This window comes from Mercenaria mercenaria, chromosome 10, assembly GCF_021730395.1.
Source record: "Mercenaria mercenaria strain notata chromosome 10, MADL_Memer_1, whole genome shotgun sequence".
Taxonomy (NCBI): domain Eukaryota; kingdom Metazoa; phylum Mollusca; class Bivalvia; order Venerida; family Veneridae; genus Mercenaria; species Mercenaria mercenaria.
The window spans coordinates 12259163-12276705 of record NC_069370.1 but is presented as its reverse complement, the minus strand read 5'-3'; the positions used below and the strand labels follow the sequence as shown (position 1 = coordinate 12276705).

The 17543-nt window shown below is 33.4% G+C and overlaps 1 long non-coding RNA gene across 1 annotated transcript in view; it reads right to left on the bottom strand.

Annotated features, from left to right (window-relative positions):
• Positions 1-347: 347 nt before the first annotated feature.
• Positions 348-17543, bottom strand: part of LOC128559772 (uncharacterized) — a 33524-nt gene continuing 16328 nt past the window's right edge. Inside the window, exons 2-3 of the long non-coding RNA XR_008372623.1 lie at positions 15314-15430; positions 348-387 (exon numbers count right to left, since the gene is read on the bottom strand). This is a non-coding gene — a long non-coding RNA (uncharacterized LOC128559772). The remainder of the gene's footprint in view (positions 388-15313; positions 15431-17543) is intronic.

Genomic DNA, 17543 nt, shown 5'->3' with positions numbered 1-17543 from the left:
TTACCTGATCTTACATATGTCTTTTTGAGAGCATACAAATTACTGTAATTTGATAAATAACTGACTGTTAGCGGACATACAATTGGCTGTGAGAAGGGGTAGCTGCTCACTGTTTGCAAAAGGAAAATAGCTGACTGTCAGAGGTAGATAGTTGCTTTCGGAAGTAACAGTTCGATGAGATAATCTGCTAATGAATATAAGCCATAACTTAAATGATTTATTTATAATTGAATACATATTTTTTAAGTAGAGTTCGTTAAAATCTAAAGTCCAAATGTGTTCTCCATACGATTTTTGATTGATGTTTTTGAGGATAAATGATTAAGATATGAAATTAACTCTACTTACCTTAGACCAATTCGATTTACTCAAGATGATGGTTTCAATCTGAAATACAAGAACCTTAAATCGGACAATAAAATAACACTTTAAAACGGACATTTAAGCATTTAAGTCCCTAAAGTAACAAAACTTTAGCTAACAACTTCAAGACCGTATGTTGGATGTTTTTTTTTGTGTACCACTTAAAGTCCACGTAAAATTAGCTCATAAACTGTTACCTCTTTCATCCCTTACCGTTGTTCCGTCCTTTCGTCCGGAGAAATCTAGGAAGTGGTTAAGAATATTATAAGTAAATTTAACTTCATATGCATATTAACTACTCTAGGGATACTCGGTACTATAAATATGGCAATTTCTGCTTCGTAATATATTTGACCTAGAACTATTAAACTTGAACTAAACTTAGATCAATTTATTAGTGCAAACACAATTCCGTCAGGATCTTTTTAGTTAATTTAGTGTAATTGCCCTTTGACTGTTTAAAAATCTATATATGAGTATATAACATACTAATCAATCGGTAGAATTTCACTTTTTTCTCATAAACATTTATTATCAACATGTTAAGCTGTGTACTCACACCCTTGACACACGGCGTTAAATCAATAGCAAACAAACAAACACACCCGGTCACCCTCACTGCCTTCGTCACATCCCCTCTCCCACTATGTTTTTGATATTCATTATTTGAATGTTTTGTAAATGTTCCTTAAATATTTATCAAAATGCAGAGTCGTTTTCACCCCCACCCCAAAACCTGACTCCTCCACCCAGTCAAAACTACAACTCCGATCAGTCAGCATCTCTTTCCCCTAACAGTTTTGTCTTCATTTATCATTTTCCATCAATATAAATTATTATAAACACGTGAAGTTTTATACTCTCTCCCGGTCATCCAAGTTTGCCCCAGCCCTTTCAAAAACTGTTTGTTTTTCATTCTTTCTTGTTTATTTTTTTAAATCTTCTATGAATATTTAGCAGCATATAAAGTTGTAACCACACGTACACATACACACACACACACACATACATGTAAACGCAACCAATCGGGGATGTAAGCTATAAACCTACCAACTGGGAACTTCTTTATTACTGTAGCTACAGTTATCATATTTCTATCAACTCTTATTCTTATGATCTTAAAATTATCCGAGGCTTTAGATTAAAGCTATCTTCAATTGTTAAGCAATGAGATTTTTCACATTCAGAGCGGGGAATTTTGTGTTTAAACCAACTGAGGTGAATGTGTAACAAACCGGCTGTTTGTGTATAGACGAAATGTGGAATTGTGTGTTTCAACAAAACGGGGAGTTAGTGTAAAGACTAAATAAGGTACAAGTGTATAACTAACCGGGTACGTGTGTAAAGTTGAAACGAGGAACTAGCTATTAAAATGGTGAATGCGGAAGCTCTTGTTACATATCATATATATGAGAAAATACAACCGAGGGACTTAATTTGATTTGTTGGGTTTTACGCCATTTTAAACACTATTTCAGTTATGTCAGGTGGGCAGTTTACCCAACAATCGTTCCTGGAAAGATCAAGTACTAGTACTCAAGCTGCCATCTTTCTTACATGGTCGGTAGCAAGGATTGAACCCATGCCCTTAATCAGTGATTACTTACGAGTGATTTTAAGTCAGCGATCCTAACCACCCGAAAACAGAGGCGGTCAGACAATAGAGAAAGTTCTATATTCTGTATGTAGGTACATGTAGCACGTCAATCATTCGACATTCAATCAAAAATTGTCTATGTCAAATGTTAATAACGATATTTTAAGATTCTTTCACTGGTTGTAGGTGCAGATAGGAATATCCGGCCTCTCGGGTAACTGTTTAGGCGGTAATTCGGCAGAGAGTCTCATTACCGCCTAAACAGTTACCCGAGAGCCGGATATTTCCATCTGCACCTATAACCAGTGGTAGAATCTTTTTCTTGCATACAGGTTTCAAGAAATAATAATAAAAATAAAATCAACTGGACAGCTTTCTTTTTTAGAACTATTTCTTATGGCAGTGTATTTAAACAAAGCGCGGGAAACCAACGTCCGTAAACAGGAAAGACGTCATGACGTTTCAAAACAAACAACAATGTTTAGTTCCGGTTTTGTTTTACCAGTTGCAGCGTAACGTTATGACTTTTTGATAAAATAACGTGATTTGAATCGAGAAATATACTATCAGGAACTAATAGGAACTGTCAAGGTGTTGAATTTTTATTCCGTTTTTTAAATAGAATACAAATTACTGCACAAATCTTTTACATATATGTAGTTCTTATACGTCATTTACAGCACGAGAGTCATCTTACACCACCCCGGGGTGTAAGATGGACTTTTCCAGCACCGGTAAAGATACCGGAAATCCCCGTCTGGTTTGCAAGAATAAGTAATATTGTATGTTTTAGTTCCTTTTTTATGTTTAACTAAAAAAAATAGTCAGGCATTCACAAATCTCAGGGCGGATACAGGATTTGGTGTAAGGGGTGCAAAATATTTGTAGTAGAACAACTAGGAGGGTCCGTGGGCATGTCCCCATCTCCCCCTCCCCACCCCACCCCACCCCACACCACCGGAACATTTTGAAAACAATAGATCCATCTGGTGCATTCTTGGCGTTCTGAGGTGCTTTTTTTGGTATTGAAAAAGGACAGGTTTTATGATAAAATCAACCCAAATAACGTGCTACGTATAGTCCATGTTTTAATGACTCGTCAGACTTATTCTTGCTTAAGTATCTCGGAATGGAATTTCTAAGCCCGATTTCTGAGGATTTTTATGGGGAGGGGTTACTAAAGTTTATTAACGTAAAATAAAAAGCTTTATAGGAGCTCATACAAACTTGTCGGACTTTTATTGTGCGAGCGTAGCGAGCAAGGAAAAAATGCATTGTTTTACCCAAACAAAAGACAAAGTGCCTGTGCGAGCATTGCGAGCGAGAAAAATTGCATATTTATATTTTCACCCAGAACAAATGATGAATTACCTATGCAAGCGTAGCGGGCGAGAAAAAAATTCCCCAATCCCTGGATCTACCCTTGAGTCTGTGCTAAGCAGACAGTTTATTTTTCCTTCAATTCTACTCGTTCAAAAGACAGAATTAACAGTCAAACATATAAGTGTGGTTCCTTTAAAAACCATTCGGATTAACGAAATCATGCATACAACAAAAACACAGACAACTTATTTGGATAATCTCCCAATCGGCGTAATATTCAGTATATTTTTCAGTTGTTGTGTTCCTACATTTAAACTGTGTATTATTATATATACATTGTATACATTATCATGATTTAAACTATAGTACCGTTTGCTATTTGATAATGATAAGTTTCAAAAGATAAGGCATTACAAAAATGACGTTCCCAGAGTAGGATATCAACTCATGACTCAGGCTTGAGACGAAAACAATAGTAGTAGGTAATTAATTTGAATAAGATAGAACTGAGGCAAACACATGACTCTAAATCAGGAAGAATGACAGAAACAAAGCATTTATTGTTTTATTTGCGATTTTCTCTCCAATAACAGGTTAACGAAAACTTGATTTTCTTAGAAAAAAAGAATTTTGCGCTTATTTAAATGCATTTAGTAAACTTTTAGGTTCGATATGCGGAAACAGGAAATAAAAATCGGGGAATCTTAATTCAAACTCCGCAATGACTCGCAGTCCCTGACTTTTGCATGAAAATCGTTATTTCTTGCCCGGGAAAATAGCAATCAATATTAAAAAAAGACTTAAACAAAGTTTACAGCATTTCCAGTCATAGTTATTTTGTTTCCAAACTATTTTCCCATATAAAGGTTTTGTTTTTATCTTTTTTTAGAAAACCAGGCTTCAGTAAAACGTTGACTTTACATAGTTAATCTTTCAAAATTTGTGAAGGTCGTGTGTTCGAATCCCACACTCGGAAAATCTTTTTCCCAATTTTGTGACGATTTTTCCTTTAGAAACTGAACATGATTTAATTGCAAACAAAACTATCTGGAGTTTCGATCACGAAAATGTATATAAAATAAAACATTACAAAGGTAGGAGAATGAAAACTGAAGCAACAGCTGAATTTACCGCAAAGTTTATCAGTACTCTTTCAAAACAAAGTACATGCAGAAACGGAATGCTCGTGTAAAACTCGTTCTGATCAAGGAAGATTAAAATGAAATCAGTCATAGGTATTTTAAATTCATGATATTGTTGTTTTAATCAAAACATTTTTATCGTAAGTATTTTTATGATTATTATATATTTGTGTTTCCCTCAATGCTATTAATACCAGTAAATCATACGTATGCCACTGTCAAAACTAAAGATAAATATACTTGCACCCATAATAAATACTGCGTTAATGTGCCACCGAATAGGGAAATGTCTTATTTTGTGTCGGTCAGTTACATGAGTGAAGTATGAAATAACCATATATGTAACAACGAATAATATCGTTATGTATTTAAAAGCTTTATATTCAATAAAATCCTTCAATCGCAATAACATTTCTCTGTTTTCAAGTTTCAATCAAACGATTAGTACATGTATAATAAGTTGTGAATTCATACGATGCGTTACATATTGTATTTTCTAATACCTCGGGAACTCATCTGTAGAATACTGTGATTGTTTCTATTTCATCAGCACTGTCAGTTCAATCATCAATAATTTTCGTTCTTTATTTCCCCAAAATACCACATAAAATGCTACCGCAATAAATGCACGGTGTGATATATCGCTGAATGAACAAAACTGATAAGCAGGTGAGTGAGGTCGTTCCCACCCCGTCCAACAAACAAAATTTCTTAAAACGTTGTTTTGATCAAATTGAACTTCTACGGACCTGAAGTTGAAGAAAATATCATGCGCAGATATAATTGTATGTCATACTCATACTTATTGTAGAATGATAGGAATGTCAGTGACAGAAAAAACTCCTTTTGGTTAATGAGCATATGCATTGTAAAAATTACCCTTGGTATGTCAGTAACGCACTGAGACTTTGAGCTTTCAAACTATACACGTCAATGGTTTTTGTGTAACAACTTAATAACTTTTATAATGCTAAAAGCGACAGTTTATAAAGATAAGACGCTTATTAAAATATAGCAAATTCTTGATATAAGTTTTAAAATAGTGTGCTTCAGGTTGCAGAATCTGGGGACAATTTTTCTGTATGATATATCTGTTCGTTATGTGAACATCAAATTTTATTTTATTTATTTATTTGTTTATTTATTTATTTTTGCATGAGAATTGTTTTGCTGTGATTCCCGTGTGTTTAATTGATGTCTCACGGTTTCTATATTTTTTGCCAAATGATCCTAAACCCGTGCAGCCGCAGCATTATCATTTTATTTAAACCGTCGTAAACTACAATTATTTCGGACATGTACAACACACTTTATAGCCTATGCTTTGTTGAAACATTTTTCTAACTTGGCGGTCGCTAAACAAAAATCGCGCAAAAATAGCATGAAATTCCCGTGTTAAGGTAAATGCACGAGTTAGCTATGATCTACGCTTTAGAATTTCCAAGTGTTTAAACTGTTTTAAGAATGTATTGGAGCCAGATCCTTGTGTCATTTTCTTTGATGTGTAGTAGATAAAATCATTCAGATAATGTACTAATGTTATGATTAATGTGGTCTCTAAATTTGACAAATACTTAATAAAATAAAACTGTATTAAACTATTTCGGCTTTGTATACACTACTCTTCAACATACGTAGATAATTGCGTAACAAGTTGACAGCTGCTTATACATGTATAAACATCGTAGGAGGTAATGACATAACAAATGCTGTTTCAAATGCAGCACAGGTTTTTGAGAGGTATTAGTATCATTTTTACTTTTGGGACATTTTTACATCATAGATTTCAACACATTGCGATTGCTGAACAAAATCAGCGCGAAAATAGCATGAAAATCCTGTGTTAAGATAATTGCATGAGTTAGCTACTGTATGATATAGGTTTTATTATTTTCACGTGTTCTTAATCAGTATTTTAAACGTACTGGAGTCAGATCCTCATATGCATTTCTTTGATGTGTAGTAAATAATATCAATAAGTTAATGTACAAATGTTGTTGTTCATTTTTTACAAATAACGAAACTGTATTAAAATTCTCTGGCTTTGCTGTATTAATTACTGTTGAATTTACATAGGTAATTGCATTATGAGCTGAATATATGAACATCTTTGGAGGTAATACTACATTTATTTTTTCAATTGCAGCACGGTAATTCAAAAGGAATTAGTATATTTCAGCACCGCGCCTGAAGTTGAAAGTGTGTTAAATGCGATGGATATATATATAGAATGTATATTTTGAGTAGTGTTCCTGTGTATTATAATATTTTCAGTTTAACATAAGTATTGTCAAATCAAGTCATTAACTTAGAAATAAAAGCGCATAACACAATAAGCCGGAAAAGATATGCGGTAACATAAATATATAATACTGTCTTGTGAACGTAAAAAGATATTTAATTGGTAATTGATGAATTAATCAACATAATCTTTTCACTCATAAGCTTATAATGACGAAATCATTATGTTAAATTAGTGAAAATAATTTAAACCTTTGTGTGTATGTACTATGAGTTGTATACAGGTAAACTGGGGAACTGCAGTAAATAGCGAAAGATACACACCGTTGTAAAATTCTGATTGTGTGTGAGATATGTGTACGACCAGAACCGGCGTACCGGGGAATACATTTTTATCGCTCAGAATCAGCTCAAATTTCGAGATATGACTAATTTGAAGGTCAGGAATAACGTGGTATTGTTAAAATGAACTGGGGAATTCCCCGGTTCGAGGCGTATCCCCAGTACGTTGGTGTGTATTCATACGAAATTACCCAGTTGGCAGCGTTTACAAACTCACACACACACACACAACGCTCAGCCCCGGCACAATCTACTTTCCCAGATTTCTTACATTAGTGTGTTCTTTTGAAATGACACCTGTTTACACCGTGAAAGTTAGAAAACTGTTCCCGATATTACGACTCTTGTTTGACTAAGTTATTTAATACGCTAATGCAATGAAAATATGTTTATGTATTAACCTTGTGAACTATAATAAGAGGGGTATCGCTGCCGAATCTGTTCAGTTCAAATGTTAACCAGCGACACTTTGTGCCAAACAACTCGATTTCAATATTTCGTTCTAGCTACACTTCAAGCTCACATTTAAAATAACTCCATATCATTCTTTAAGCTAAGCTTATTACAATAAACATATTCACAATAATTTCATTGTTTACAGGTTGATCGTCAAGTGAGTTTAATAAAGCCATTAAATAAAATGATAAAACTTCGACAGAGACGTCGTTTATAGCGTAGGAGACGTTAGTTAAATTTACTTGTTTATATAGCAAGGCCAAAAAAAAAATGTTTACGTTCTCAGGCCACATTTAGCAAAATTTAATGAGACAGTGCGAACTTTTTTATTTTCATTTTTTTATATTAACGACACTGCCCGATTTATATGGAATCCTGTGATGTACATTAATTTTTATCACATTTAAAGACATTGTATCTGATGTAGATAATAATTTATAAGACAATACTTGTTGCTTTTGGCACTCAATGTAAGTATTCCGAGAACAAAGAAATTGTTGTAGCATGGACACCAGACAAAATTGACGATAGACCAAACATAATCACCAAAGGTCACATTGTCACTATGTAACAATTGAGCTAAAACAAATTAAACAAAGTATCTAGTAAAAGTGTGTATATAATATGCTTGATGATATTTTTCAATTCGTGTTGATACGAACACTATGGTGGAATGGCAGATTCAACCCATATGCGGCATCTCAAATTAGGTCCGGGCTCATTGTTTAGGGGATACAGTCCTGGACTTGTTATCTCTGAAACCTCTGACTGAAACAGGGTCGTAGGTTCGAACCCTGCTGCCAACTAAGATTCTTTATGTGAGAAAGTAGGCGGTTGCTTACGGACTCTAGTCCTGGTCTTTCCCAGGAGCGATGGTTAGATGACCTAACCTCCTGATATGACTGAATTAACGAAAAAAGTATCTTTTATATATTATGTGCCAACATTTGTCCAGGGAAAAATTACTTTAGGTTCAGATTGGACCTGGAAACTAAAAGTTAATGACATTTCCTAGTTCCGTTTTTGCACTATACATCAATGTATAATGACGCTTATAGAATAAACAGAATACCACATGGGGTTATAATTTCACTAAATCTGGCGCAGATGAAATCCTTCATTTGTATAATCACCGGTAAAACATGAAATCACAATGGATTTGTTGAATCCATGGAATTTTAGATGAAGTACTGCTTTAATATTTATCCTTCTGTACATAAAAATATTTGCTGAACTTGCACATGAGATCACATTTTTCGCCTAATAAAGGACATGAGTTGGCCTTAGAAAAACACAAATTTATCGACTTTAACTCAAGACTTGTTAATGATAGAACACAGTTGTCTTTACTGGAGGTTTTCTAAGAAATAAATGCTAAAATTGCCGAACATTAAACAAAATAGTTCCCATTTTAGGTTATACAGCAGTAATTCGGTCAAACATGTGTTTACGTGATGTAGTGGCGGATTTGCGCGAAAACTTGGATACAAATGGGCATTGTTTCACTAGTGGAATGAATTTTACATAAAATAAGACAGCTTGAATGATAATATTCACACGTTTCCGGGTTGTTTACTTGAAAACAAAAGTAGGATGTTTATTTTGCAGACCACTTTCTGAAATGCGGCAATATGATGGTACCTCACTTGAGTTGATTTGCTTTCACTACATACTATTCAACACACCTTTTGTTCGCTTTCTTGAAGCAAACGCATGTACATGTTGTGGAAAATGTGTCTTCGACGGAGTGAAAATCTGGAAACTGTATCAAACTTGTTCTGAAATAGCTGCATTTTATATAATTAAAGAACAATTTTTTATTGGTATATAGCCTATGAACCGAGATGAACAGAGTGACCGTTCTTGATGATTGATTCGTACTCACTTATTTCGTTCTTTCATTCTCTAGGTTTTTATTGAATTTTATATTTTTGCGAATTTCGTCAATGTTTCCTTGATAAAAAATGTAGATGCTGCTGGTCAAAATTGTGTGCTGCGGGGCCTGAGAAACAAAACATTACTTTTTTTTGCCTAAAAGAAAGTAGACATTTTATATTTCGTCAGGAAAGGCCAAGGTGATAAAAAGAATATCACATTTGTGACTTTCTACATTAATTTATTTAATTCGTTGAATAAAATTGATAAAATTTTATTATCTTATTCAACTCGTTTAATAAACTCAATATAAAAAGACAGTCATGTGATATCCTCTATTAGTCAGCATCAAAAGGTAACATATACTTATAAACTTTAAACATTTGTTTTCTATTAAACTGATCCTTAGTAACATTCTCAACATTTTGCCGTATATATTTCTTTGCAATTCATTACCACAAATCCATTCAGTGGTTACCAATTCATTGAATTTGCTTGTTCTTCCAAACTAAACGCATCTTTCAAAATAACCAACGACGAGCCCATAATTGGTTGAGTTGAAAATAACATCATGTAATCACAATTCCAGGTGTAAACATAGAAATTTCATAATGCACGTGTTGAAACCTAATAGCAGCATGCCGATAAACATATCCACTGTCCTGAGTATCAGTTTTCCATCCTGTACTATATTACAGACAAGACAAAAAAACATGATCTCAAGACATTGAAGACATGAGCGATAAGCACTAAGATCCTGTTTGCAACGACTGCTGTCTAACTGCTTACGGAGACGTGCGTGCAATAAATTCTAATGTGGGAAGATAGACGATTCTACATAGGTAAATACCTGTGCATGAAATTCTTCTCACAGGTGCACCTGGATTGGAAATTGTTCCCTCCATTGTAAGCTGGACATTGTCCACATGATCTGGATTGTGTCGATCCAACAAAACAAACAAACGACGTAACCATATATGTAGTAAAATTCAGCGTGGTGACCATTTTACATTTTTTTTAATTCAACATGATCCCGTTTGCAAAACCATCCACGCTGACCCTATTGGTACCAAATATCACAGTTTTCCTTTAAGATACAGTATTATCAAAATTGATCCGTATAGGCAGTTTGCTAGGCAATGGTTATCAATGACGAAATGTCACTAAACTAATAATCCAAGAAATCTACAGCTTATGAGCATTTTTTTTAAAGTCTAAGGGCTTAAACTATTGTTTAAGTTACAGGGATATTTGTTTGCACATATTCGACAACAGAATAAATAATTAAGTCTTCATCTTTATCATAATTCTTTACATTTATATAAAGTATGAAATATAGGAAAACAATTCCAACATTTGAACACTTCAATAATTTTCTCAGTTATAGAATAAAGGTAGAAAAAAAATTACACTAGTAAATAATAAGATATAAAAAACACAATCTGAAAATGTCTGTTTTCAGTTTCTAGCATGTTGTAGTTTACCATAAGAAATCTTCTAATAAGTATTAACATAGATGGAAACGATCTTTTTTTTCGTCTTTTCTCTCGCTTTTGTTTTTAAATTTAGAAAAATAACATTTTTAACATGAAAAAATTCGCGATATTATTTCCTCAGTATATTACTGCTGTTTCCTTTTAATTTGTAGTTTAAATGAAAATTATGCAATTTTACTAAAAGGTGCACACTACATTTAGTTTTGTCTACTTTGCATAATCACTTTTTTGTGGAACACAAAAAAACAATACATTTTAAAATGAAAATATAGACAATGTAGATCTATATGTCAATATAATGATAATATATATTTAAATGCAAATGTGTACCTTTATGTATGTACAAAGATATTGAAAATAAAAAGGGGTTACCCGAAAGGGGCCTCAACAAAATGTAATCTACATCTATGAAATGTGGCATTCACTCTATCTAGCTAAATCTTATTATTATCTATTTGTTTATATAAAACACATTTATTACCTATGTTTAGAATATAACATGATATTATGACCAGTTTCACGTTTATCTGTTATGTGTGAAAATTAAAAATGAAATGTGGAAGAAAGAATGAAATAATAAATGTAGAGTGTAAATTGAGCAAATACAAGTCCAATATTTTGGACTAACCCCGAGCTACGGCGTGATTAAAAGAACGATATTATGCTTCAATTTTAATATTGTTATTTTGAAATTGTAATAAACATATATAATTAGTATGATAATGAGATATGCCTCGTATCTAGCTAAAAATAATTCAAACTATTTACAATGCATGCTGTTAAAGGTATATTCCAAACGGACACGCTACCTGATTTGATAATGTGTTTCTAATCAGGGGATGGTATGTTGAAAACCAAAGCAATGGTTGTACTTTTTTGAAGATTGACTCTAGGTAACATGTTGGTCATTCATCTTCCGCCTCTGCTTCAGTTCTTAGTTTGTTATTTGCATAGAACAATTTAAAGAAAGGAAACCAAGAACATTCGATTTTAGAACTTACCGGAATATTGCCTTAACCGACGCAATGGTGTCACTTGATTCGTTTTACAAAAGCAACAACGCAAGTAGCTTTTTCATCTAACAATAAGTTTTCGGAACGCTGAATGATATAAAAAAAAATAGACAAAACCGGCGTTAAATGATATAAACAACGTCAAATGATACAAATCGAGGTTCCCTAAATGTTACTAAACGAACGTTACATGATGCAATATTTTCAGACTCGCTAAAAGTTAGAAACATCTGATGCTGTAAAATACAGAATTTTTATAATGGTATATGGATAATTTCTACTTTTGTATCATGTAATTATCATCTCATTTAGCGTTCCAACAAAGGTAGAAATAAGTGTCTTTTCTTTTAATGTAAGGACGTCTAACTATTTCACCAATTAAGTTTTGCAAGGCTTTTTCGATGGGTTTGAGCCATAAGTATCTTCCATTTTCATTATTTAGAGAAAATGGTTGTATATATATTTTCAAATTCGCATTTAGTTTGTTTCTAGCTGTAAATGTTGCAAAATTATCTTAAATTTAGAAGTTTTTAACATTTTGTTTTCTAACGATTAGTCATAGCTTTACAAATTAAGATGTTTTGCACATTTCATTACCTCTCATGAACAGACTTAAACAAACAGAGTCTGCTATTATTCCTATTGGTTGCATTCTTTGCTACAAAGGATCTTTTTTACATTTTATTAATTATCACAACAGCAATCTTTGAAGTGCAGTGTGGCGGCTGTAAAAAGTCTCCCCGTACTGGGATTCAGTATTGTTATATTTTCTGGTCCTTTGGGATCATGGAGTCCATTCAACATATGTGTAATAGAGTTCCGCTTAAGCCGGTGCTAGGGGCCGTGAGATGTGTTGCACATTTCATTATCTTTCATGAACAGACTCAATCAAACCGAGCCTGCTAATACTCTTAATGGTTGCATTCTTTGTTTCCAAAGGATCTTTTTATAGATTTTATTGTCAACGAATCTGATCAAATACAGATAAGCAATTGAATTGTGGCAGCCTGGTATAGACTTCAAACGACACTTATCTATTTGGGCCAGGTATATATATAATTATATATATATATATACCGATATTCTCTTATTTCAGTTACTATTAAAAAATTAGTCAATTGACCAGAATGTCAGAATTGACTACCTAACCTGTGAAAAACTGCATACTGGTTTCATTTACAAGTCCTCTTTTTAAATAAACATGATTGCAAGACGCATATAGCTTCGGATGTACATTTATGACTTTGTGCAAAATTCTATAAACCAGAAGTGCAAGTTTGCTGAAAGTGTACATCCTGTGTAACAGCGGACCACGCAATTGCAATAAAATCTTGTTCAAATAACGTTATGTTATCAATTAAATGCAAAATTCCTTTGCTTAAAACGCCATTTGTTAAAGTTCTTCTCTAAGCATTTTACGCCATGTGTACTACGTTGGGCTAAGTTTTCAAGCAATACGCCAACTCGGTGTAGTTTATGGCTTGCGTTTAATATCTCTGCATATTTGCGGAAAAGCCCAAAGAGGTAATATAATTTCGACTAGTAAAACTGCTTTTATCATATTCTGTACAATTGGAAATGCTTAAAAATATAAGTTTCAATGTCTTTTTCGAAATTATAAAGTACCAATACCGGATAAATTATTTCGGATATTGTTAAAGTAAGAACAATCTTAAATCTGAGTCATACCGGTATAACTCATGTAATAGTGTAACGCCTTTTGAAGAGTTATTCATTCCTTTTATAAATATAATAGATAAGGGTAGATTTATTGGAAGTACGAGCAGTAAAAGATAATAAGTAGATTCCTCGGACCACAGAACACCAAAAACTCAGCCCCAGAGCCACGCATTTGCCAACAACAAAAAGAAGCTGTAATGGAAAAATATTTTAGACGTTCGCTTCAAATATCCAACAAGTACATATTAATTCATGCTTAATATTGATGGAGGGGAAGGAAATGATAAAGGGCGAAATGGGGTCGGGTGGGGGTTGAGGGGGGCAGGGGGAAGGAACCCAAAGGGGAAAATTGAACAAGTACGAATATACAAGGGAATGCCATGTTCTTTAGAAACAGTCGCACTACAACGTAAACCACAAAAGCGCAGACACTCCTGTACCAAAGATAAACATACAACTACGATCAACTGAATAAAACAGAATAACGAACAAGCAACACATAAGAAAACAGTAGGGCAACGTTTTAGACTCACAAGCATGAAAACGCACTCACATAAGTCGGAAAAAAACCAATCAAGTACCGTCTTAGGATTCGGCTGCCAAAACAAAGGGGAGCCACGAAAACTTACTAAAAGTATAGGGGAGGGGAAGCAAAAAGTAGCGTAAATGCAAGGGAAAGGAGTGGGAAATAAGAGGAGTGAGGCGGTGGAAAAACGCTTAACATACGCAACAGACAATACAAGACAGACAAAACAACCAGTTGAAAATAGGGGCACCGCCTTGGAAACGGGAAACTGGGGGTTTAAACGCGTTTAGAGCATGGCATCTTTGCACTTACCTTATTTTCAACAAGTTAAACAACACAATGTAAATAAAATCCCCGCTGAGAAAGGCTCTAACATTAGTGCGAATTAAAGTAACATTAAAATAAAGGAAAACATAAAATTAAGGTAAATTTAAGGTACGATTACACCAATGTACTCAACAACTTGTCTGAAGTCAGACATCGCATCGTATCCACTTTTGATAAACTTTTTAACCAATTTTACAAAAATTTGATTGAAATAAGAGGTATGTTTAATTTTCCGAATTTTATAAACTACATCTCCATAGTATTCCGGTGGGTAAATCCAAGTTTTAAAAGTGTTTCAAGGGTTGTATTTTATTTTTCTAACCATTCAGATGATCTGTAGTAACATTTATTAAAAGCTTTCCGTAGCTTATGATAACGGTAACCCTGTTGTAACAATTTCTTGGTGATATGAAGATTTCTGTCATTAATATCATCTATCTTTGAGCAAACTCTTGCAAAACGAATAAGCTGTGAAATATAGACACCGTATGATATTGCTCGAGGGACATCTCCATCAAGATGGGGAAAGTTGACAATTTCAAAATTAAAATCATATATTTTCGTTTCTAGATTATTATTTACAATTTTTAAATTTAAATCCAGAAAAGACGCTTCTAAATCTGAAGTATGCGCCTTGTTAAACTGTAACTCTTTAGGGTAATTTTTTTTCATTATTTCTGAAAAATATTGGTTGTCCATGTTTTAAATATCATCAAGATACCATGAGGTTCCATTAAAAGCTTCAATAATTTCAAATTGTGTCTCAGTGGTTAAACCAAGCATAAAATTTCGTTCATAACAGTATAAGAATAAATCAGCAATGAGGGGGGCGCAGTTGGCTCCCATCGGGATATCAAATACATGTATGTAAGTTTTTGTTTGCCAGATTTTATAAATATATTATCTAGTAGAAACTTTAGAGCTTCACAAACCTGATCATAACTCCATAGGTAGTATCTCTTAAGTTCACTGTTAGAAAAGAATGCTCTAGTTTCACAAAAAAATCCCAGAATTACGCATTTGCATAGTAGGTCCACAACAAAAAGAACCTGTAATGGAAAAATATTTCAGACGGGTTGGTTCAAACATCCAAAAGGTAAATATTAATTTTTGCTAAATATAGATGGAGGGAAAGGAAATGGTAAGGGCCTGAAAGGGGCAGGGTGGGGCGGGGTAGGAATCCGAAGAGGAAAGTTGAACAAGGACGAAAATACAAGGGAATGCCATGTTCTTTAATAACAGTCACACTACAACGTAAACCACAATAGCGCAGTCACCCATGTACAAAAGATGAACACACACCTACGATCAACTGAATAACAACGAACAAGCAACACATAAGAAAACAGTAAACCTACTTTGATTTCACTTTTTCATGGGCCATAGGGTCAAGCTCCACTATACCATTTTGATTCCATTATATTTTTTTTCTAGAAAATTATTTTTACTTTTTCAAGACATTTTACTGATTTTTGTGCAAAATTGATATCTTTTCATTTGATAAGTGATAATTTGCTTCTCCAAATGAATTTACTTACCCCTGAAACAGAAAGGACATCTTTAAAAAACTGTGTTACATGCAGTTAAAGTTCTCTATTTTGCCTTTACTCTTTAGATTACATAAGAAAGTAGAAAGTTTTACTTCTGCCTTAAGGTTATTTTTGAATGAAGTGAGCAATTTGTAAAACAGTCCCATAGCACTCGACCTTCATTTATCAATGTTGGCGTCAGAATTCTGCCTCATAAAATCCCTTTACTTTAGCCACCTCACGAAAAGATGATCTCCACAGTTTTACTTTCTGTTTAACAATAGTCTGAAGTTTCTCTTATCAAAAGTAATGGTATTGGTATAATGAATTCTCTGCAAGCAAACGGTTTAAACAGTTGCCATCACTTTGTCTCCACTTGATTATATATATATAGAGAAAAAAATATAAAAAAATAAAATAAAAAATATAAGAAAACAACAACAACAACAACAACAACATACGGCACGGAAAAAGTTATTTAAAGTTTGCAGAAAATTCTTTCACAGGATATAGTTGTTTTACACATTTTAAATAAGCATTTTGTTTAACGCTCTGAGTTAAAAAAAAAGCACAAAAAACTACACCCTAGTAGTATGTGGGGTGTGTAAGGTCAAGGTACAAGGGCTTCCATCAAATCGAAAAAGAAAACATTGACATTCAGTGGGACAAAGTCAGTACCCTTAGAAAATGTAATTACTTTTCTATAAGTTTTATTTCCAAATTTATTAAATATGTTTTTGTGTTTTATTCTTTCAGGTAAGATCAAGTAGAATTAATTTACCATAGAATAAGGCACCAAATTTCCCTCAGGTCAGACAACAATAATTTCTTTCTTCTCTAAATTTGTTTTTACAAGTTCTTTAAGATTTTGGTAAACCGTTTATTATTCCTCAGGTCAGATACTACAAATCTGTCCTCAGTTCACTCACCACCGACTTCTGTAGATAAAATATTAGAGGGACAAATTTTGTGAATATTGCAATCTTCATAAGAAATTGCATGAGGGTCATGCACGTTTTTCGTTCGGAATCAGACTGAAGGACGACGATTTCAATTCGTGCATGTTTTTTCTTATATTTTACGTTATATGTCCCGTTTTGATGTATGCTAAAATGACCTATTCATCACAATACAATATATGTGTTATTTTGGTTTGGATTTGGTGAAACAAATTACGATTGTTAAAGGTCATCATAAGTAAAAAGTCTTAAAATTTTACACCATTAATTTTCATTAAGGTAAACCACAACTTGCGATTAAAAGAACCAGATCCTAATTTCTTGTTTGATTAGACAGCACTAACTGATACATATTTATGGCAGCTATCCTCTGTTTTCTGTTAATTGAGACTGCACTAACTGATAAATATTAATGTCCTATAGAGGGAAAGGAAATGCCACTCACAACAAGATATTCCTTTACGTCATACAGCAGCGATTTTACCAAAATTTATTCTTTGCAAAGGCAGTCTCAATATTCTAAGATAGACATCTAAGAATTTCAAAAGCTACTACGGACTCAACTTACATCATTTACTTTCTCTCAGGAGTCACATCACCTCTTTAGCCTTTAGCAAGCACTACTTATCTGTCTGTTGTTTGACGTCAGCACTTATTTAAGGTCATATCAAAAA